The 22,999-nt window shown below is 40.4% G+C and overlaps 1 non-coding gene across 1 annotated transcript; it reads right to left on the bottom strand.

The window, feature by feature from the left end:
* Positions 1-1,262: 1,262 nt before the first annotated feature.
* On the bottom strand, positions 1,263-1,335 carry trnar-ccu (transfer RNA arginine (anticodon CCU)). The gene has a single exon. It is a non-coding gene; the product is annotated as a tRNA-Arg (tRNA).
* Between the last annotated feature and the right edge of the window lie 21,664 nt (positions 1,336-22,999).

Raw genomic sequence — 22,999 nt, 5'->3', positions numbered from 1 at the left:
CGCTGCACTTGGAATTGCGTTTCTCATGCACATTCATGTCCTCTTAAATACAAAGAACTGCTAAGTTCTTTATTCCCAATATCAACTCTTAGACATTAGTTCCAAATGAAAATACTAGTTGTCAGAAGTGGGATTTGAACCCACACCTCCAGTGGAGACTACGACCTGAACGCAGCGCCTTGGGCCGCTCGGCCATCCTGACTGATCCAACAGATCTTCAGTAGGACCTGTCTCAAAAATTATAATATAGTAAATTAAACATGTCATGATATAGCAGGTTCTCAGTCATGAGAACCTACTATATCATGACATGTCTGACGGGGCGCTACCTATACCATCCAAAGACTGAGACTGTAGCAATATGTTCAATGCCCGTATATGTTTAATGTATTCATATTTTCGTTATTTTCACAATGTTTATTCTTCTCATCGGGTAGGATTGCATTTTTCTTAGGCGGCATATTCCCCTGGGCCTGGTGGTATCTGGCTGCACCAGAGCACCTGGGATGTCAGGCTTTAAATCCCCACCTCTGAAAAGTGCCGCTTCTTAGCCGGATTATGTCTGGCCATGTCATAAATAATAGAGGCGAGGCCTCAAAACTGAGAATATAATGGGGCGTGATATTTAAATTACAATCGTTTCTAGCCGCTGCATTTATCAATGTACGATCATTCTTACGCTCTGATTGGTGTGATACGAACGTTTCATGAATCTCACGTGAAGCCTGTCGTACGTTAGGTTAATAAATGAGGGCCATTAGCTCTAAGGATGTGCTTCAATACATAACTGAAGTGGACACTCTAATGAGTAGCACAATGGTGCAATCTGTTTACCTTGTCATAAGCTAAAGCCTTTTCCCAAGCTAAAAGAAAACAAGGCGCTCTTCTGCAAAAGCACACCTGGGAGTGCTTGAGAGTCCTTTGAGGTGCAGCGTGATTTTAGGCTGAGATGCTTCGGGTGTGTTAAGGTGTGAGCCCAAATAGTCGACGAAAGACAAAGACAAGACAGCGATCAGGTGATAGAACCGGGGTATTGATGTCCCATCCATGCAACCGATGGATATGATAAAAACCTGTAAACAACCACATCACTGGAAAGTCAGCATTACTACAGGATTTTTTAATCTGTCAGAACATGACTTGCCACCACACAGTTACATCATCTCACCATGGAAATCAGAATTAACAGAGGATGGTTTCAATCCATCAACCTCTGGGTCAGAGGCCTCATGACACTTCCATTGTGCCATTCTGCTGAAATTCACCCCAGATGGGACTCTAACCCACAATCCCTGGCTTAGGAGGCCAGTGCCTTATCCATTAGGCCACTGGGGCTTTACATCCCCAAAGCATCCCCATCACCAGTTCAGGAGAAATACATATACAGTGCTGGAGACGTAATGAAACAGTAACCTTGACCTTTGACCTCCAAAATCGAAATCAGTTCATCCTAGACTCCTAGTGGTTATGTATGCCAAATTTAAAGTGCTTCCCTCTAGGCGTCCAGAGATATTGCATTCACAAGAATCGTATGGACAGACATGAGGACACAGTCACCTTGACATTGAACCTTTGACCTCCAAAATCTCATCAATTGATTTGCGAGTTCATGTGAATGTTTTTGCAAACTTTGAAGGAACACAAACATGGGCGTTGTGATAAGATGGTGCTGTCTATCGTTGTTTCTGAGATCAACAATACCTTCTAAAGTTGAATAGCTATTGCGTATAAATACATAAGGCACCACCAAACATTTTTGTAATACGTGGCGTGCAACTGTATGTCAATGATCAAGCTTGTTGCTGTGACCAAGAAACCACCAGCAAAATGACTGATACATCATCAGTTCTGGAATTTTCTTGGATGCCAAATATTTGAATTCAAAGTCAGAATCCAATTGACATGTAAGAACAGTACAATGCACGTCCAGCTTCTACATTTCCACATGAGTCAGCTTCCCCAATTTCTGGGTAACAGGAAAATAGCCTGATAAGCATACATGTGCAGCTCAACCTCAAAAAGCCATAAAGCAAATGCTTGTGGCTTAAAGATCGAACTCCCGCTCATAAAACATCAGACAAGTGCAGTCTCTGTGGCGCAATAGGTCAGCGCAGTCGGCTTTTAACCGAAAGGATGGTGGTTCAAGTAGCTAACCAAGAAGCCAAAGAAGGAAAGGATTGCCAGACCTGTTATTGTTTTTAGGGAGCAGATTTACAGCTATACACTTTGTGGCTCACACAGTGGCTAACCTTTGTTGCCATCAAAGATGCTATTTGGACCTCCAGAAACTTGCTGGTAAGAAAGCACATGCAGATCCCCCCGTGGCTGTGATCAGGACGGCTGCAGTATCTAAGTAGTATGTGTTTTATGATTGTACTTTTGTTTTTGAATGGTACATGAACATATTTTGAAGAGTGGTTTTATATGCTGCGAATTTTGGCAAACTGTTTTGATCACTTGAGGTATTTCCGTGTAGTCTTGGACAGTTACCTTGCAATCTAAAACTGTATATCCTATTGTCTCTAGAACAATAGTTGGCAGTTGGAGGAGTAATGGCTCTTTACAGTGAATATGCAAAAGAAGAGGTTCACAGTGTATTCATACTGTGTATTCATGTGTATTTCTACTCTAACAGAGTATTTATACTGTGTATTCATACTTTGTATTCATGTGTATTTCTACTCTAACAGAGTATTTATACTGTGTATTCATACTGTGTATTCATGTGTATTTCTACTCTAACAGAGTATTTCTACTGTGTATTCATACTGTGTATTCATGTGTATTTCTACTCTAACAGAGTATTTATACTGTGTATTCATGTGTATTTATACTCTAACAGAGTATTTCTACTGTGTATTCATGTGTATTTCTACTCTAACAGAGTATTCATACTGTGTATTCATACTGTGTATTCATGTGTATTTCTACTCTAACAGAGTATTCATACTGTGTATTCATACTGTGTATTCATGTGTATTTCTACTCTAACAGAGTATTCATACTGTGTATTCATACTGTGTATTCATGTGTATTTATACTCTAACAGAGTATTCATACTGTGTATTCATGTGTATTTCTACTCTAACAGAGTATTTATACTGTGTATTCATGTGTATTTCTACTCCAACAGAGTATTCATACTGTGTATTCATGTGTATTTCTACTTTAACAGTATTTATACTGTGTATTCATGTGTATTTCTACTCTAACAGAGTATTCCTACTGTGTATTCATGTGTATTTCTACTCTAACAGAGTATTTATACTGTGTATTCATGTGTATTTCTACTCTAACAGAGTTTTCATACTGTGTATTCATGTGTATTTCTACTCTAACAGAGTTTTCATACTGTGTATTCATGTGTATTTCTACTCTAACAGAGTTTTCATACTGTGTATTCATGTGTATTTCTACTTTAACAGTATTTATACTGTGTATTCATGTGTATTTCTACTCTAACAGAGTATTCCTACTGTGTATTCATGTGTATTTCTACTCTAACAGAGTATTTATACTGTGTATTCATGTGTATTTCTACTCTAACAGAGTTTTCATACTGTGTATTCATGTGTATTTCTACTCTAACAGAGTTTTCATACTGTGTATTCATGTGTATTTCTACTCTAACAGAGTTTTCATACTGTGTGACACACTCAGCAATGAACTGCTCTTCTTCACTCGCCTGGTCCTCACTAGTCTCTCAGCATGTATGGTGTGTGTGTGTGTGTGTCTCTCTCTCTCTCTCTCTCTCTCTCTCTGTGACTCTGTGTGTGTGTGAGTTCTGTGAGTGTGTGTGTGTGTGTGTGTTTGAGTGAGTGTGTGTGAGTGAGTGTGTGTGTGTGTGTGGTGTGTGTGTGTGTGTGTGTGTGTGTGAGTGAGTGAGTTTGTGAGTGATTGAGTGAGTGTGTGTATGTGTGTGTGTGTGTGTGTCTGTGTCTGAAATAGTGTGTGTGTGTGAGGAGATAAAGACCTTGTGGTTGGAAAGAGAAGATCCAGATCAGCTGATGGGGGGGGGGGGGATGGAGAGTATCTGAGCTGGGAGGTGTCAGTGGGGGGGGGGGGTGTAGAGTGTATCTGAGCTACGTGAGTGACAGCGGTGTCAGTGGTCCTGGACCTCGGAGCAGAATGGCTGCAGTCCCAGAGCTCTCCTTCCTGCTGGTCTCTCTCATCAGCAGCATCCATGCAGGAGAACACATCTTCATCAGACAGGAAGGATATGACTACACCTTCACCCCCCCCAACAACACCACCTCCTGCCTGATCTCCAGGTCTATTGGTGGGGAGAACCTGGTCCTGTGGAACACCTCTGACCTCTGGTCCAACCAGTCCTCCGTACCTGCACCCCTGAAACAACGACTGCTCAGCGATATGAAGACTTCTTCTTACACCATCATCAACCTGATCTGGTCCGACTCCGGCCCGTACCGAGAGGAGTGCTGGACCGAGGGCACCGTAACCCATAGCAACAACATCACTATCATGGTTTGTCCTTTTGCAAGACTTGAGTCCATTTCTCCAGCAAGTCTTGGAGACACAGTGGACCTGAAATGTAAGGGAGCCGCTGCTGTTAATCGGGACGTCCAGTGGATCAAACAGGACTCTGGATATGAGCAGGAGACATGGAGCAGAGTTTTTGGGGACAAGACGACATCAGAGGTGGACGATGTTAGAGGAAGATACCAAGTGGGGACAAACTCATCAGATCTTTGTGTTTCCAACGTCACGGTAACAGACTTTGGACGGTTCAGATGTCTGGTGATGGACCAGCAGCGGTGTGTCGGCGGTCGGGTTGTACGATTGGGATTCCTGTCTGAGGTGATCTACCGCTCAGTGGGACAGACCGCCATGTTGCCGTGCACCGTCCCTAACACCACCGATGAACAGCCCCCCCGCTGGAGGAAGTACAATCTAAAACTAACCCCCTACCTTTCCCCAGGACTACTGAACCAGACTGATCCTTCAGTGGACCAGAACTACTCGCTGGTGTTTTCATCTCTGATGTTAAATCACTCAGGTCTGTACTACTGTAGAGTCTCTATGAGAGAGCAATGGTATCATATGTTGGTGTGTCCCACATTCGGCCCCCCCGCTGTGGAGCTCTTTTCAGAGGGAGATGATGTCACTCTCAAGTGCCCAGGTAGGGGGGGGGGGGTAGGTGGTATGCTTGGTTCATCAAGTCAGAGCGAACAGATGGACGGGTCTTTAATGTAAGGTCTGGTCAGAGCATGAGCAGAGTGAGGGAGGACTATGCTAACAGGACCCTGGTTGTCTCTAATATGTCAGTGGGGGACGCGGGGGGGTACTGGTGTGTATTTTATGATGAGTACCAGTGTGAGTCAGTGGAGAGGACGGTGGTGGTCTACGTGGAGCCCTTTGGGGTCTACTCCACCTTCTTCAAAGTGAGATGCTCAGTGCTCAGCGTCCTGCTGCTGATGCTCTGGGCTGCTGTAGTCGCTGTGAGGAGATACACACACACACACACAGAGAATGACACACACACTTAATATCACACACACACACACAGACAGACACACTTAATATGATCACACACACACACACACACACACACACACACAGACAGACACACACTTAATATGATCACACACACACACACACACACATTCACCTAATATGATCACACACACACACACACACACAACTAATATGATCACACACACACACAACTAATATGATCACACACTCACACAAACACACACAGAGAGGGAGAGAGAGAGAGAGAAAGGGAGAGACTACAGACATTTAACAGAAATGATGGGAAATAAGACATAAATACTCAATGAATTTTATTACAATATTAAAATAATATAAATACAATAATATATTACTTTAATAATATAAAAATATGAATATAATAATACAAATAATATGATAATAATAATATAATTATATTACAGTCTTATAATAATATTATAGAATTATAATAATATAATAATAATATATAATAAGTTGAATGGTAGAAGGTAACCTTTGATCCTGACATTAGTATGTGGTGTGTGTACGTAGATGATATTATATGTACTTATAATGTATTATATATATTATATTATATATCTATATATATACATATCTCTCTCTATATATATATATATATATATATATATATATATATATATATATTTAACATTACTGTCACCTTAGAGATTATTACTAATCATTTTATTTAAATGTGTGTGTCTGTCTGTGTGTGTCCGTCTGTGAGTGTGTGTGTTTGTCTGTGTGTGTGTGTGTGTGTGTGTGTTTGTCTGTGTGTGTGTGTTTATCTATGTGTGTGTGTGAGTGTGTGTGTGTGTGTGTTTGTCTGTGTGTGTGTGTGTGTTTGTCTGTGTGAGTGTGTGTGTTTGTCTGTGTGTATGTGTTTGTCTGTGTGTGTCTGTGTGTGTGTGTGTGTTTGCCTGTGTGTGTGTTTGTCTGTGTGTGTGTTTGTCTGTGTGTGTGTGTGTGTGTGTGTGTTTGTCTTTGTGTGTGTGTGTCTGTGTGTGTGTTTGTCTGTGTGTGAGTGTGTATGTGTGTGTATGTGTCTGTATATTAATACTATGCGATGTATACAAGTAATCTGAATTGTCTTTAATGCATTTATAATAGTTGTATCTTGGAGTGTTGTCATTGTATTATTAGCGTGTTATTAGCGTGTCATTAACGTTTTGTTAACATTGTTAACATGTTATTATATTTTGGTCTATATCTATAATCTATTGTCTGGATAATAAACATTATAAATAATGATTGTGATTTGTGATTCATTATATTATTATAAACAACACACACATACACAGACACACACTTACACAGATACACACAGACATACACACACACACAAAGTTACACACACACAGATACACACACAGACACAGAGACATACACACACAAACACAAAAATACACATACACCCACCCACACACAGACACACACACCCACCCACACACACACACACACACACACACACACACACACCCTCACGTCAGCCTTCGACTTGTGTAAAGTTTTTTCTGATGATGAGATAAAGAAGTCAGAAGATCAGCTGATGACAAGCGTTGCCATGGTGATCTGACGGCCACATCCTGCCAATGCAGGGACGCTTAACAGAGTAGAATATTAACATATATACTGCATGAGTAATAAATACAGGGGCATAAGTATACACCCCCCTATGTTAAAATACAGGGGCATAAGTAAACACACCCCTATGTTAAAATACAGGGGGCATAAGTATACACCCCCCTATGTTAGAATACAGGGGCATAAGTATACACCCCCCTATGTTAAAATACAGGGGGCATAAGTATACACCCCCCTATGTTAAAATACAGGGGCATAAGTATACACCCCCCTATGTTAAAATACAGGGGCATAAGTAAACACACCCCTATGTTAAAATACAGGGGGCATAAGTATACACCCCCCTATGTTAAAATACAGGGGGCAACAGTATACACCCCCCCTATGTTAAAATACAGGGGGCAACAGTATACACCCCCCCTATGTTAAAATACAGGGGGCATACGTATACACCCCCCTATGTTAAAAAACAGGGGACATAAGTGTACACCCCCCTATGTTAAAATACAGGGGGCATACGTATACACCCCCCTATGTTAAAAAACAGGGGACATAAGTGTACACCCCCCTATGTTAAAATACAGGGGGCATAAGTATATACCCCCCTATGTTAAAATACAAGGGGCATAAGTATACACCCCCCTATGTTAAAATACAGGGGGGAAAAGTATACACCCCCCCATGTTAAAATACAGGGGGCATAAGTATACACCCCCCTATGTTAAAATACAGGGGGCATAAGTGTACACTACCCTATGTTAAAATACAGGCAGCATAAGTATACACCCCCTATGTTAAAATACAGGGGGCATAAGTATATACCCCCCTATGTTAAAATACAAGGGACATAAGTATACACCCCCCTATGTTAAAATACAGGGGGGAAAAGTATACACCCCCCCATGTTAAAATACAGGGGGCATAAGTATATACCCCCCCCTATGTTAAAATACAGGGACATAAGTATACACCCCCCTATATTAAATTCCTATAGAGGCACATTTTTATTATTAAAGACCAGTAATTTCATGGATCAGGATAATATGGATCCTGATAAAGTTCTCTTGGCTTTTGGAATTAAAAAACCATGCTAATCTCTATGATGGGGGGAGGGGGGGACTATTAGTCAACTTCAGCATGGAGGGGTAAACTCATGAGCACCAGTGGATTCCTTTAAACCTGCTTCACTTAACTAATAATACCCAGGCTGGCAGCCGAGTGAGATGATTGGAGTCTGAAGGGTTAATTCTGGTGTTTTATCTGTTTTTCTTTTTAAAAACAGATAAAACACACCGGGGGGGGGGTTACTGGAACTGAAGCTGTACCTTCCACACACACACACACACACACACATACAGATACACACATACAGATACACACACACACACATACAGACACAGACACACAAACACACACAGATACAGACACACACGGACACTGACACACAATCTTACACACACAGATACACACACACAAACACATACACACAGACACACATACAGACACAGACATAGACACACACACACACACATACAGATACACACACACACAGACAGAGAGACTCACATGCACACAGCCACACACACACAAACAAACACAAACACATACACACACACATACACACACCCACCCACACACACACACAGACACACACAAACAGAGAGAGACACACACACACACAGATACACATACACATACAGACACAGACACACACAAACACACACAGATACAGACACACACGGATACTGACACAAAATCATACACGCACAGATACACACACACAAACACATACACACAGACACACATACAGACACACACACACACACACACACAGACAGAGAGACTCACATGCACACACAGACACACACACAAACAAACACAAACACATACACATACACACACACATACACACACCCACCCACACACACACACAGACACACACAAACAGAGAGAGACACACACACACACACACACACGATACACATACACACACAGATACAGACACACACGGACACAGACACACAATCATCCACACAAAGATACACACACACAAACACATACACACAGATACACATACAGACACAGAGCACACACACACACACACACACACAGACAAATTGGGGGGGTAGTAGCTCAGTCCGTGGGGAGTTGGGCCGCGACCCTGAGGGTCGCTGGTTCAAGTCCCCGTACGGACCAGAGTCTGGTGGTGGACTGGTAGCTGGAGAGTTGCCAGTTCACCTCCTGGGCACTGCCAAGGTGCTCTGGAGCAAGGCACCGAACCCCCAACTGCTCGGGGTGTCTTTCCATGGGAAGCCCCCCCACTCTGACATCTCTCCATTAGTGCATGTTTAGGTACTGAGCATGTGTGTGTAGTTCAGGCCTTTGTGTAATGTGTGTAATAACAACAGAGTGTAAATTGTAATTTAACTAAAAAGTATACTTCATGCACACACACACAGATACATACATGGTTGTAGACTGGTGTAAGGACGTTGATTCTGGGTAGAGATCAGCTGATGAGATAAAGACGTCGTGGTTGGTAAGAGAAGAAGAAGATCAGCTGATGAGATAAAGACGTGTTTGGTAAGAGAAGAAGAAGATCAGCTGATGAGATAAAGACGTGTTTGGTAAGAGAAGAAGAAGATCAGCTGATGAGATAAAGACGTGTTTGGTAAGAGAAGAAGAAGATCAGCTGATGAGATAAAGACGTCGTGGTTGGCAAGAGAAGAAGAAGATCAGCTGATGACGAGCGTTGCCATGGCAACCTTACGGCCACATCCGGCATGGAGATGTCAGCCAACGCAGGGACGTCTACAGAGACACTTAACAGAGTAGAATAAATACATATATACTGTATATATACACACACAGAGACACAAACAGACACACACACAAAAATACATACACACACACACACACACACATACATACACATGAATACACACACACAAAAATACATACACACACACACACACATACACATACACATGAATAAATACACACACAAAAATATATACACACACATAAACACACATACACATGAATACACAAACAAATACACAAACGGACACACACACACACACAGAAAAACATACACACATACACACACATAAACATACACACACATAAACACACACACACACACACACATGAATACACACACACACACAAAAATACATACAAACACATAAACGCACACACACACTCCCAGAGCCCGGTGATTATTTTCAGTGCTTTATGTGCTTTTTACATTAAAAGTTGTCTTTATTGCTTTCTTTTGCCTTTTATTGTTGTTTCTTTCCAACATGTTGGTTGCTTTATTCTATGATGAACCTTTAGACAAATGTTAATGAGACATATACTAATGAAGCATAATGAAGTAATAAAGCAGCTGAGGGGGAATGTTGAGGCTGCAGTGAGCAGACCTGACCAGCAGAGGGCAGCGTGACTCTTCCTGTCTCCCATCTCTGCTTCCTTGTAAGTCTAATTAAGTTGCATAACAGGGAAACACACATAAATAAAGACCTTATAAATGAATGAAAGTAAATACAACAACAAAACACACTGTCTCACCAGACTCCATGTAAATAATCACTACTTTTGTCATCGTAAAACACACTTCATTAAAAGTGGACAGAAACTAAATAAATCTACCAAAAGCCGTCTTGGTTCATCTTTCCACTGTTCCAACAATCACCACTCTGGTCTGGTTGGAATAACTCTTAATTCACCTATATACACTACCGGTCAGATGTTTAGGGTCACTTAGAAATTTCCATTGCACTCCATTGTAGACAGAATCCCAGCTGAGATCAGTTGCATTGTTTTTTTAACCAGGGCAGTTTTCAGATTACATTATGTGCTTACATAATTGCAAATAGGTTTGCCAGTGTGTTTCTAGTTAGTTTTTTAAAATGATATCAGATTAGTAAACATAATGTGCCTTTGGATGATTGAATGAATGGTTGGTGATAATGGGTAATGTAGATACACTACTGGTCCAAAGTTTGGGGTCACTTAAAAATTTCCATACCACTCCATTATAGACAGGATACCAGCTGATCTGAGTGGGTGGCTGATCTTTAATGCAATATCTACATTACCCATTAGTACAAGTGGCTGTTTTAATATTTAGTAGCTAGACTGGATATTTATTGCAGATATCTGTATGTAATTCTTCCTATGGAAATCTGAACTAGATTTTATTAGAATATGTCCCCATCCTGTTGTGTAGACCACTTTTTATCAAAGAACAGCAGTGCTGACAAAGCTCTGCTTACTGAACATTTCCTCCAGTCACTTTAGAATACGCTCAAAATTGGATTTATTCTTTCACTTCTTTTGATTTTATTCTCAAAACGCAAAAAACAACTTCTTTCTCTGATTTATTCTTTTAATGTCTGGCACTAATACTGAAAGTTCTACTTTATTCTCAACAATAAAGATCATCCTCGACTGACATCCAACTTGTGTGTAAACAAGTTCTCACTGCTTACTCAGGCCTTGTGTTCAACAGCTGCTTTATTTTACAGTTTTTATTCTACAATCACATATTTACATGTTTCTTTGACTCATAAACCATATTACAGAATTCATGATACAAATGAAAAATGGCCAAAGTGACCAGTAATTATCCAAAAGACTTTTCACACAAGATAGACACATCCATTAACTTTTTCTACCCGGTATAACAAGGACACACACTGTGTTCTGGAGACATTATGGGATGGAATAGGCCTCACTCTTAAATGAAGCTTCATGACACAGTGAAATATTCAGCAATATGTTTTCTGTGGCTGCACATCAAATACTAGTAAATGTGGATCTGATTAAATAATCAACACATTCATTTGATGCATCATGACACACGTTATGTGGACGATATCTATTTAAACCTCTGTTAAACCCACAAACATTTATTATAACTTCCAGAAGAAATCAGTTTCTAAAGACACCAAATACGTCAAGATAACGTTTGATTCAATTTGCAAGTAATTACTTATCATTTAACATATGATAATAAATGGAATAAAGTGTAAATCAATTACCACAGGAAACAGATTCTGTAGAAAATAAGATGTAAAATATATGAATATGTACAGTTTTTCTCTTGATTGAAAATGAATCAATACCTGAAATGAGATCAGTGATTAGTTTCCTCTGACAGGAGAGAGGATCAGAGGGGCAGAGTTTTTACCACCAGCATTAGGACAGGGACTGAAGAATGGGAAGAGTTTCTCAGTGAAGGACCAGCCAGTAAAGGAGTAGATAAGAGCCGCAGCATCTACGTCATAAAAGGAGACCAGACCCTCCTCAAAATCCACAAACACCCCCACCTTCTGAGGAGGAGACTTCAGAGAGAGAAGGACTGAAGGGACAGCAGCAGCTTTGTATTCATTTCCATTTCTCAACCATATTGTCCAGTAACAATTCCGAGGACTCAGTGTGATGTCTCCCTTCCTGTTGCTCGAATCTCTGGCCACTCCTAAAGTCCATCCAGTCTTTCCTTTAACTTGAACTTCAAAGTAAAATCTGCCTGAAGAGAAACTCTGTTTTCCTTAAACATTACAAAAACGAGAAAATCTCTCTGGGTTGTCTGGGAGATTCTTCCTCACATCACTATCATTCACTGGTTTCCCATCATCAGACAGGATGAGTTCAGGATGTGCTGTATCAGGATCAAGAGTCACATCCACTGCATACCGCTGGACCCTCTTCAGCTCGGCTTCAAGCAGATTCTTCATCTCTTTACTGAGTGTCTCTGCAACAGGCCCCGGGCGTGAGGCCTGTGGTCAGATTAAAATGTTGTTCTGAAAAGAACAGGAAAATGATGAGACCGGCAACAAGTAGTGTGTTTCCTTCTCTCACTTCTGCCAGACATTATTTTTCACATAAACATGTCCTCTCAATGTATTCTCAATTTCACATTTTTTCTCAACAGAACATCTTTAAGTTACTATAATCATCACATAACTCAAACCCAGTTTTCTCTTGTCTGCTGCTTACAGTTTTGATAGCTGTATTAAGCTAAATAACTGCAACGTTACCACTATGATTCCCAACACGCAGGCTGGGCGCTAACAGATTAGCAAAATGCTGTTAATTATATTAACAAAATGATACAGCTGGCGTGAGATATTACACAGATAACAGTTAACTCAATACATCTTCACAGTCTTTCAAATACACACTTGCTTGAACAGCACTTAACATTACTTGAACTAACATAGGAGCCTCAAAACGGGACAATATACCCACTGTGACACGTTCCGGGAGTGCAGCTAGCTTACTCGGCTTTAGCATTAGCATTCCGACCACGTTACTCTGTGTTTCTCTAAACAACTCATAATTACACTCTTTATCCAGTATAAACACGGAAAAGCATTCCTATCAAGTGTTGACCTTATTTCGGTCACAAATGTGTGTTTTTATCAGCAACTAACCTGAAAAGAACAGGAAAATGATGAGACCGGCAACAAGTAGTGTGTTTCCTTCTCTCGCTTCTGCCAGACTGAAGACGAGAGGCTAGAACCACAATATGCCGTCTCACTGGAGACGGGTATGGCTGCAGCCTGGAGCGACCCATGTCATCCGTCCCGTCTCATACGGTCTCGTCTCATGCGGAGGTGTGTCCAACGGTAAATCCAGAGGGTCAAAAATGCGAATTCGAAATCGCGAATAATTTTCCAGATGGAGTCACGGGTAAATTCGTGACCACATTTGTTGCTATCAATTGAAAAACGTAAAAAAAACTGTTAAAGTAACAATTTTGCCATAGCCTACATGTAGTTTGCTCATTTCTGAATGTTATGCTTGTGTTGTTCCATATTAACGTAGCTACATCTGATGAAACCTGCATCAGCGACGCAGCCGTTTCTGCCAACTAACAGCAGGACCTTTTGAGGAGGGATAACAATCCACGATCTGCACACACAACAAGACTACAAAAATAAACATGTTACACGCTTTCCAAGACTTTTTAATTGTATGTTCTATATTGTTTTCACACTTCACTGGGACATTGCTGCAAATACAACTGCTTATCAGCATGGCGAGAGCGACTGTTGGCCTCGGCTGTCGGGTCTCTGGGACCCGGGGCAGAATGCGGTTGTAGTTTTCTACTACCGCGGCATCGGCCTTCGGGTCTCTGGGACCCGTCCTGCATTCGACTGCGTATCTCTGCTGCCACGGTCTTGGGCCAGGATGCGATTGAATTTTTCTTCCACTTCCGCCAGCGGTTCTATTGTATTTTGTTTTGTATTGTATGAAAGGGGGACATTTTTTTTAAAACTAAACCAAATGCTTGAACTCTGTCGGGAGAGAAATTCCTTCTATAGCTGCAACTTGGATCAGAATCAGAATCAGAAATACTTTATTGATCCCCGAAGGGAAACTCTGTGTTACAATTGCTCAGATATTAGAAATATAAGAAATATAAATAAAGAAATAAAGAAATATAAGGAGTGTGGATATTTACATAGTTAAAGGTATATTATGATACAGTATTTACATAAATAACATAATTAAGGTGTTGCAATGGTGAAAAGAAATAATAATAATAATAATAATAATAATAATAGCAGTTGAGTATTGCACACATTACAAGCCAGTGTTATTGCACAAAACAGATGATAATGTCCAGTTTCAACCCCCCTAAGTTTGTCGGACACTTAGAGGGAGGAGTTATGAAGTTTGATGGCCACAGGCAGGAATGACTTCCTGTGGCGCTCTGTGGTGCATTTTGGGAGAATGAGTCTATCACTGAAAGTGCTCCTGTAATTGAGCAGCAAGCCATGATCAAAGATGCAGCTATAGAAGGAATTTTTTAGTTTGCCTATCATCTGCATTTTTTTAGAGACGGACATATATTTTTAAATATTTAAAAACACACCAAATATTTTATGCCACATATTTTATTTTAAGCCACAGTATAAGTAAAAAAAATCAACCTTTCAAATTTCCACATTTAGTTTAAAGTAAGCTTACAGGTTTAATGTCCTTGGCCAGTTAGACTGAAAACAGTACATTGGTGGGGGCATGTTGAGGAGTCACCTGGTTGTTAATGTAACTTGAAGGAGCGTCACATTTGACAGTATTGACTGGAAGTGATAGGCTTTGAGTTACATGGTGGATACACACTTTGCATTCAGTCACCATAAAAATTAGGTATCACTGAAATTTGAACTTGTGTTGCTGCAGTCAGAGTATACAGTGCTCATCCTGAATGGGCCAGTATAGTTCATCAGAATTGCTTGTTGAATGGTCTATTAGCTTTGGAACCCCCCTTTCCCCACAGCTTTCAATTGTCAGATATGGATAGGGGAGTGGGCACTGTGTCCAACCCTTTCTGTGTAAAAAACAACAACTAAAGAAGTCTCTTGGATGAGAGACAAAACTTCTGCGGAGGACCTTTTTACCAAGTCCTGTTGCCCTTCAAGGTTCAAGGAGTCTTTATTATCCCCGGGGGGCAATTTGTTGTGCAGCACCATGTAACATAAATAACACACAGGTTATACAAGACAACAGCCATACATCTAGAAATAAAATAAATACGTACTACACGGAAGTCCACACCTCACATTGACTTATTAAAAATCCTATAGCAGCAGGGACAAAAGAGTTTTTGTGTCTGTTTGTCCTGCATTTAGGCTTTAGACCGAATCTGCGGCCAGACGGCAACAAGATGAAGCAGCTGTTCAGGGGGTGACTAGGGTCAGCCAGGACTGATTGGGCCTTCTTGAGGGACCTTGTCTCATATACAGAGCTTAAGTCAGTCAGAGGGTTGTGAGAAATCTTGCCACACACCTTAACTATATATTGCAGCCTGTTCTTGTTTTCAGCTTTGGGGCAACGTTATTAAAATCTGACAGCTCCTCACTAAAATCATAAATATTAAAACTACTATAAAAATCGTTTGAGAGGGCAAGGTGTGACATGCCATTGAGGGAGACCAGACGCTTCTTAGGTTGCATCATTGCTTTCACACCCTCCCATGCAGGACGTGAGTGGCCTGTGCTCAGCATGTTCTCAACTTTGTCCTTATAATTAAGTTTTGCAAGCTTAAGTTCCTTTTTAGCTTGTTTTTGAAGTACTCTGTATTGAGTCATGTTACCTTGGTTGAAGATAATATTTCGTTGATTAATTATGCTTTTGACAGATTTGCAGACCCATGGTATATTATTTGGACATAAGGAGATAGATTTACGAGGGATGACTAAGTCCTCACAGAAGGGGATGTATGCAGAAACAATCTCTTTGAGCTCATCAATGTCCTTACATTTGTTTTTGAATAGATCCCAGTCAGTGCAGCAGTAGCATTCCTGTAGACACTGGATTGATTCATCTGACCAAACCGGAACTAACTTTCTTTTCGGCTTGTTTCTCTTCAGTGCCGGTTTGTTAGACGGAACCAAATGAACAGAGTTGTGGTCAGACATGCCGAGTAGAGCTCTGCTGTAGGATTCATAAGCATCTTTGACGGATCCATAACAGTTTGCCACCCTGGTGACTTTCTTCCATGTCTCCATGAACGCCCATATATTTGGGCTGACAGTTGAGAAACCTTCCCTTGTTTAATATGACATGGATGACTGAGAAACTACTATATCACGGCATGTTTAATTTACTATATTATAATTTTTGAGACAGGTCCTACTGAACATTAGTTACATCAGTCAGGATGGCCGCGCAGTCCAAGGTGCTGTGTTCAGATCGCAGTCTCCACTGGAGGCGTGGGTTCAAATCCCACTTCTGACAGCTAGTGTATTCATCTAGAACTAATGTCTGAGACATGATATTGGTAATTAAGACTTTCAATGTTCTTTACATTAAGAGAACATGAATGTGCGCAAGAAACGCAATTGCAAGTACAGTGTTTTGTGAGCATTTTATTGTAAACACATGTAAAGTTACCATGTGTTTGTACACAGTAGACATATCTACTGCTGTATTCACTGTCTGTGGCCAGTCTTTCAAAACCTGTTCTTGACTTGTTTTTTCCCACATCCTCTGAACGCTTAGCTAACTAAATGACTTAAGGTGGCCTGTAATTGTTGCTTTTTCATCTTTGCTGTGATTGTTGTGTACCTTCAATAGCATACATGTGGCTATTGTGAAAGAAACTGTCTAGCATAACCCTGCAACACTTCTAAAGGTTCCATGGTGTTCCATGGTTAGCACTCTGGACTCTGAATGCAGCAATCTGAGTTCAAATCTCAGTGGAGCCTGTTTTTAAGTTGTATGTCTGCTTAAGTTAAGTGTAATGTCTTGTTTGTGTTGTAGTATGGAACCATTTTCCTGTCTTTATGTATTATGAAACTTATTTCCCTGGAAGAAGAGTTACTGTTGCTCAATGGGATTGTTCCTGGTTAAATAAAGGTTAAATAAAAACAAAATTCATCTGTAATATGTCCAAACATTCCTCTCTTCATTACCGACATACTGGAAGTCGGCCATGTTTAATTGGATGCTCTCCAGTTATTGTTGTTTGGTAGATTGACATTATATTTTCTTACTTTGGGGACTTTTCATTTCATATTCTTTGTCTGATATTTTCTATTCCCTGTTTGTATTTTCTGTGACTGCATGTGGTTTTAAATCTGTTGGAGTTTCTTCAGACTAAAGCAAAGACACTGATGATGTAATCCAAAAGAAACATAAAGGACAGCAACCTGTTTCCAGAGGACACTAAAGAATGACGGAGCAGCAGGAAACAGAGCAGCTCAAATAGCAAACAGCTGATTTATTCATCTGACTCGTAGAATAACGCCAATGATTGACTTGTTTTAAATGTCTGGGAATGTGGAACAGCTCCATGGTGACTACCTGAAATAAAACAAGGCCACATGCTGATTATTGGGGGCTTGATTTGATGGATTTATTCTTCCTGTTGTGTCTCTGTTTAAACTCCTAATTTAAAGGTAAAGTCAGCGTCCACTAAAGGTTGTGCTGTTGCTGCTGACAGACTCAGATCATTATTCTAAGTGTGTGACAACATTATGGGATGGATCCCTACAGAGATAGACCTTTTAGTTAAAGAGGAACATCTTTTAGTTTAGATCCTTTAGTTTCCAACCAGACCAGAGTGGTGATTGTAGGAACAGTGGAAAGATGAACCAAGACGGCTTTTAATATAAATATTTTCTTTTTCTATTGACTATAGTTGTGTTTGTTATTAACAGAAATCAACCTATCAACATCTCTATTCGTCATAAAGTTCCGACGTTAAGTTTTTCACCGCCAGTTCAAAATGGAGCTGAACACGGAGGAGGATTCCTCCCTAACGGCCGCTCTGCTCTGCTCCGTGCCCCCGCTGTCCGGTAATAGTTAAAGCAGATAAAAACCTAAAGAACACTCAAAAGCTTCAAGATAAAACTTACTTAAGAAGCGTCTTCATTCACGTTCAAGCAAAGGCCTGTTTCCAGCCAGACTATGAGTTGATTCATGAAATCCCTGTTATTAATATGTGGTCAGTCCCATATGGTCTAGCGGTTAGGATACCTGGTTTTCAACCAGGTGCCCCAGGTTTAGCTCCCGGTATGGGAATCGGTATTTAGCCGGTGAAGGTCTGCAGAAAGATCTGTACGATCGCTGACATTGGCCTGTATTGAATCAGAGCTGTAGTTAGGTAATCTAAGTTATATGTGTTTCATGATCGTACTTTTGTTTTTGAATGGTAGATGAACAACTGTGCTCGAATTTCTAATCAAAAAACATGAACTTTCCCATTTTGACAAACTGTTTTGATCCCTTGAGGTATTTCATTGAAGTCTTTGGTCTTTGACAGTTACCTTGCAATCTAAAACTGTAAATCCTATTGTCTCTGGAACAATAGTTGGCAGTTGGAGGAGTAATGGCTCTTTACAGTGAATATGCAAAAGAAGATGTTCACATATTCAGCCCAGGTAAATGCTCAGCCCATATTCACACAGACCTAAACCTACTTATTAGTTACAATATTCTAAAATCAACAATGCCAGAAAAATGACAAAGAGTGATAACGTTTTTTAGAATGTAAGGATTGGCTTTTCCCTTGCAAACGTTTTGTTCCAATAACATTGACAAGCATACCGTTAGTTACGTTCCTTGTGTTTGTCAGATCTGGGGAAGTGATACTTGCAAGTAGTGTGGCCGAGTGGTCTAGGGTGCTGGATTAAGGCTCCAGTCTCTCTGGAGGCGTGGGTTCAAATCCCACCACTGTCAACATTGGTACACTCCTTGCTGAGGATTGGCTAAACTTGACTTTCCAGCACCTTGGAGTAGAGTTTACCAAGGAGCCTGAGCATAGTGATACTCCTGTAATGGGCAGATGCCATTCTTCTTGAAGAGGGGAGCAACCACCCTGGTCTGCCACTCCTTAGGCACTGCCATAGACCTCCACGCAATGTTAAAGAGGTATGTCAACCAAGACAGCCTCTCCTTACAGTATTTCTCAACGAATTTAATCAATCCCTGGGGCTTTGTCACTGTGGAGTTCTTTAAACAGTAAAACCAAGGATATTTTTACTACTGTAAAACTAAGTTACAGTAAGGGTATTATACTGTAAAAAAACATGTACAGTTATGATACTGTAATCAGGAAGTTACAGCACGTTGCCAGTAAGTTAACGCAAATTTACAAAAAAAAAGTCTAACAGTGTTCAGACAAACATCATTGACTTTCTTTCTTGTAAAAAACACAACTTCCTGGACTTTCTTTACAATATAGTCTGTACATGTCCCTTGCTTCCAAATTCCCATTTTTCATGGGCTGAATCTCAACTAGCACGGACTCTGCAGAGAGAGACAATCAGAGCTGATCAGCAACAGCTGTGCTACCTGCATGATGGTTTTTTACCTGGCATGTAGCACAGGAACCGTTTTCTCTTGGTGACTGGAGTGATGGCAGCTGTTTGGGTCTTTGTTGTTTGTGCGCTGACTGTTTGGATTAACAAAGGTTGTTACATTTCTTCTGTTTGAAGCTTGTATTAAAAATATGTAGTGGAGTATAGCGAATGTAAAGAGTGGGGTAAATTACTCAATTACTGAAATGAAATTTAGCAAGTTCATGATTTGTGGCGTCAAAGAGCAGAAACATTTGATTAACAGCAATTGCATTGTCCTTAGGCTTGAGTTTGCCAGTCGGCGGCACAAATGAAAGACATGATGCGCTGCAGAGGAGAATGATTAGAGGTAAGAACGTTAGTGACAGAATCTTTCAAGAGCTAATCTACGGATACTAACTGAATTTATTTTGTACTACAGATATGTCTCCCAATGATATCTCCATGAAGAGGGCCTTTGCACTTCTCCAGTCAATGGAGTCCAAGTTGATCCAAGCCGCTAAAAAAGGTGAGCAGGTTCTAAGAAACCATGTTGGGAAAATGCTGCAATTGTGTTTACAGCTGAGGTTCTTTGTGGCACAATGTAGTAAATTAAGGTTAAGTTGTCTGGCTTTTGGAATGGGGATTCCAACCCATGTTTAATTTGAGCTATTTTGACCATACAATGTAGGCATAAAGCGGGCTTCTCAAATTATTCAGACATTTATATAGTCAGTCAGCCAACTTAAGCTAAGGTAGCTCTGTAGAGATTGTGGAATTTCCAAAACCAAGTAAATGCAGCACATGAACACAACTGCTGTGCTAGCTTAATCTCAATTCAGAGTCTGTAATGATGTAAACAAACTCCACTGGCCTAATTACCAATTCAATGTTTTGGAGGTATCAAGTCTTAAAAGGAAGTCTTAATACTTTAGTTTTTAATCAAAAACAAAGAAGCCTTAATGGTAAATTATTTACAGTATTAATGTCAAGGGTAGTTGGGAGTTAACGATTTCTACGTATTTTTCAGCACAACTGGAAACCAATGAAGTGGAAGCTGAGGCAGCTATTAAAAAACTTGCAGATGTTCAATTGCCCCTGAACGGACCAGGGCGACCAGGCTGCCAACCAGACGCTGGGCGACCAGGCTGCCAACCAGACGCTGGGCGACCAGGCTGCCAACCAGACGCTGGGCGACCAGGCTGCCAACCAAAAATAATTCAACATTCAATTTTGCTTCAGGGCTGAAGGACCTACCCTTGAACGCCCGCAGGCTACACAGGAAAACATTATCCCTGCACACATTTATTTGGTTGCTTGTTGGACAGAAGCTTCCATCAACTTTGCTGACCATTTTTTCCAATATGGTCTGTAGATCAATCCTGCAACCAAATAAGTTCATGCATTTTATTAATATGCCAAATATGTACCATATTTTATAAGTTTAACACCTGATTAAATATAACCGGATATATATATATACATATATATTTTTTAAATACACAAAAATGTGAAGTCAAGTTAATGAGGAAAAACCTACTCATCATCAGGTCCTCTGAGGTCATGTGTTGAAACAGGAGACTGATTTTGTAATACTGTCTCATCTTGTTCATCAAGAATAATGATTGATTCCTGGGCAGATGAAGGAGGAAGTGATGGTTCATCATGGAGAGTCAAGATTTCTTGTGGTTGCGAGAACAGAGTGAGCAGTGGCTGGGAGGAGGTCTCACACAGCAGTGGCTGAAGAGAGGGCACAGAGAGACTTGGCTGGGAGGAGGTCTCAAACAGCAGTGGCTGGAGAAAGGGCACAGAGAGACTTGGCTGGGAGGAGGTCTCACACAGCGATGACTGACCATGAGATGTATGGCGTAGGGCATAAGCTCCATCATTTTGTTGATCCGACAGAATTTCCTGAATATGAACATGCACAATACATGAGCTTGCAAACCAAAACACTGTTTTAATTTGAAACAGGAATTTAATCCAGCACACATTTACCTGTACATCATGATTTGAAAACCAAAGTACATATAAAGTTGAGGTTGCTTTTATGCCATGATCCATTATTGACCCGGAGGAAGTGCTCTCAATTGATCTTGGTGATGTGGCTTCTTGCACCACAAAGATTTCACTGGCAATATCATCTTGTCCCACAAAGTCACACAAGATCTTAAAATATGTGAAACAGTGTTAGTCAAGTGTTCCAACCCACTGAGAAGACACCTGATATTTTTCCTTAAGCTGAACACATTTCACCTGGATTGGCTCCAACAAGCTGAATTTCCTCATATTGATGTGTCCATTTGGATATTTAAATTTGATGAACACCCCATCTGAGGGTTCCTCACATGCAGAAAGTTGCTGACGTCTTGCCTCAATAGCCTGAAATGTGACTTCTCATTTAAAAATAAAATTAAAAAACCTTTAGCTAGTTTACCAAACTAATATATTACTAACAAACCTTTTGACGTCTTTCCTCACAGGCCTGGTAGGCTAGTTTCTTCCACTCCTATTAAAAGAAGACCACATTCTAAAGAATGTATGCATCCTGTAAGAGAACGTGAATTATACGTAAGCAGAACTTTTAAGTATTACCTTCTCCTGATCCACTAACAAAGTTTTATTATACTCCTGGTCTTGCTGGGCACGTATAGCTCGCAATTCTTGGAGAGCCTAAATTAAAAAAAAATAAAATAAAGGCATTACTCACAATCAAATAGTATACAAATAAATAAATAAATGAATAAATACTTAAAAATGTGTATACAGTGTCAACATTGGTTACCTGATTTCAACCACATTTTGCGCTTGGGTACCATTAGCCATGGTGTCATCTTGTACTGGAGCAATTGAGAGTTGTGGGAATGAATTCATGGATATGGTAGAAGATGTGGGTGCCACCTGTTAGTACACAGAAAATCCAAATAATTTCTTCTTCAGCTAGAAAACACTCTTATGGCAACAAAACACATTAGAAAATATCCATTAGGTAGAAAAATTACACACTGTAACTACTCAGACATCACAGAATATACATCTTAGAAAAGACAAAAACAGTTATTTGCCACTCATTAGTACAAAGTGCACAGTGGTCATAAAAAATCATTACATGTGCAATC

This window comes from Etheostoma spectabile, unplaced genomic scaffold (genome assembly GCF_008692095.1).
Source record: "Etheostoma spectabile isolate EspeVRDwgs_2016 unplaced genomic scaffold, UIUC_Espe_1.0 scaffold00018787, whole genome shotgun sequence".
Classification (NCBI taxonomy): Eukaryota; Metazoa; Chordata; class Actinopteri; order Perciformes; family Percidae; genus Etheostoma; species Etheostoma spectabile.
The sequence above is the reverse complement of the archived record's forward strand: the minus strand, read 5'-3'. Positions and strand labels throughout refer to the sequence as shown.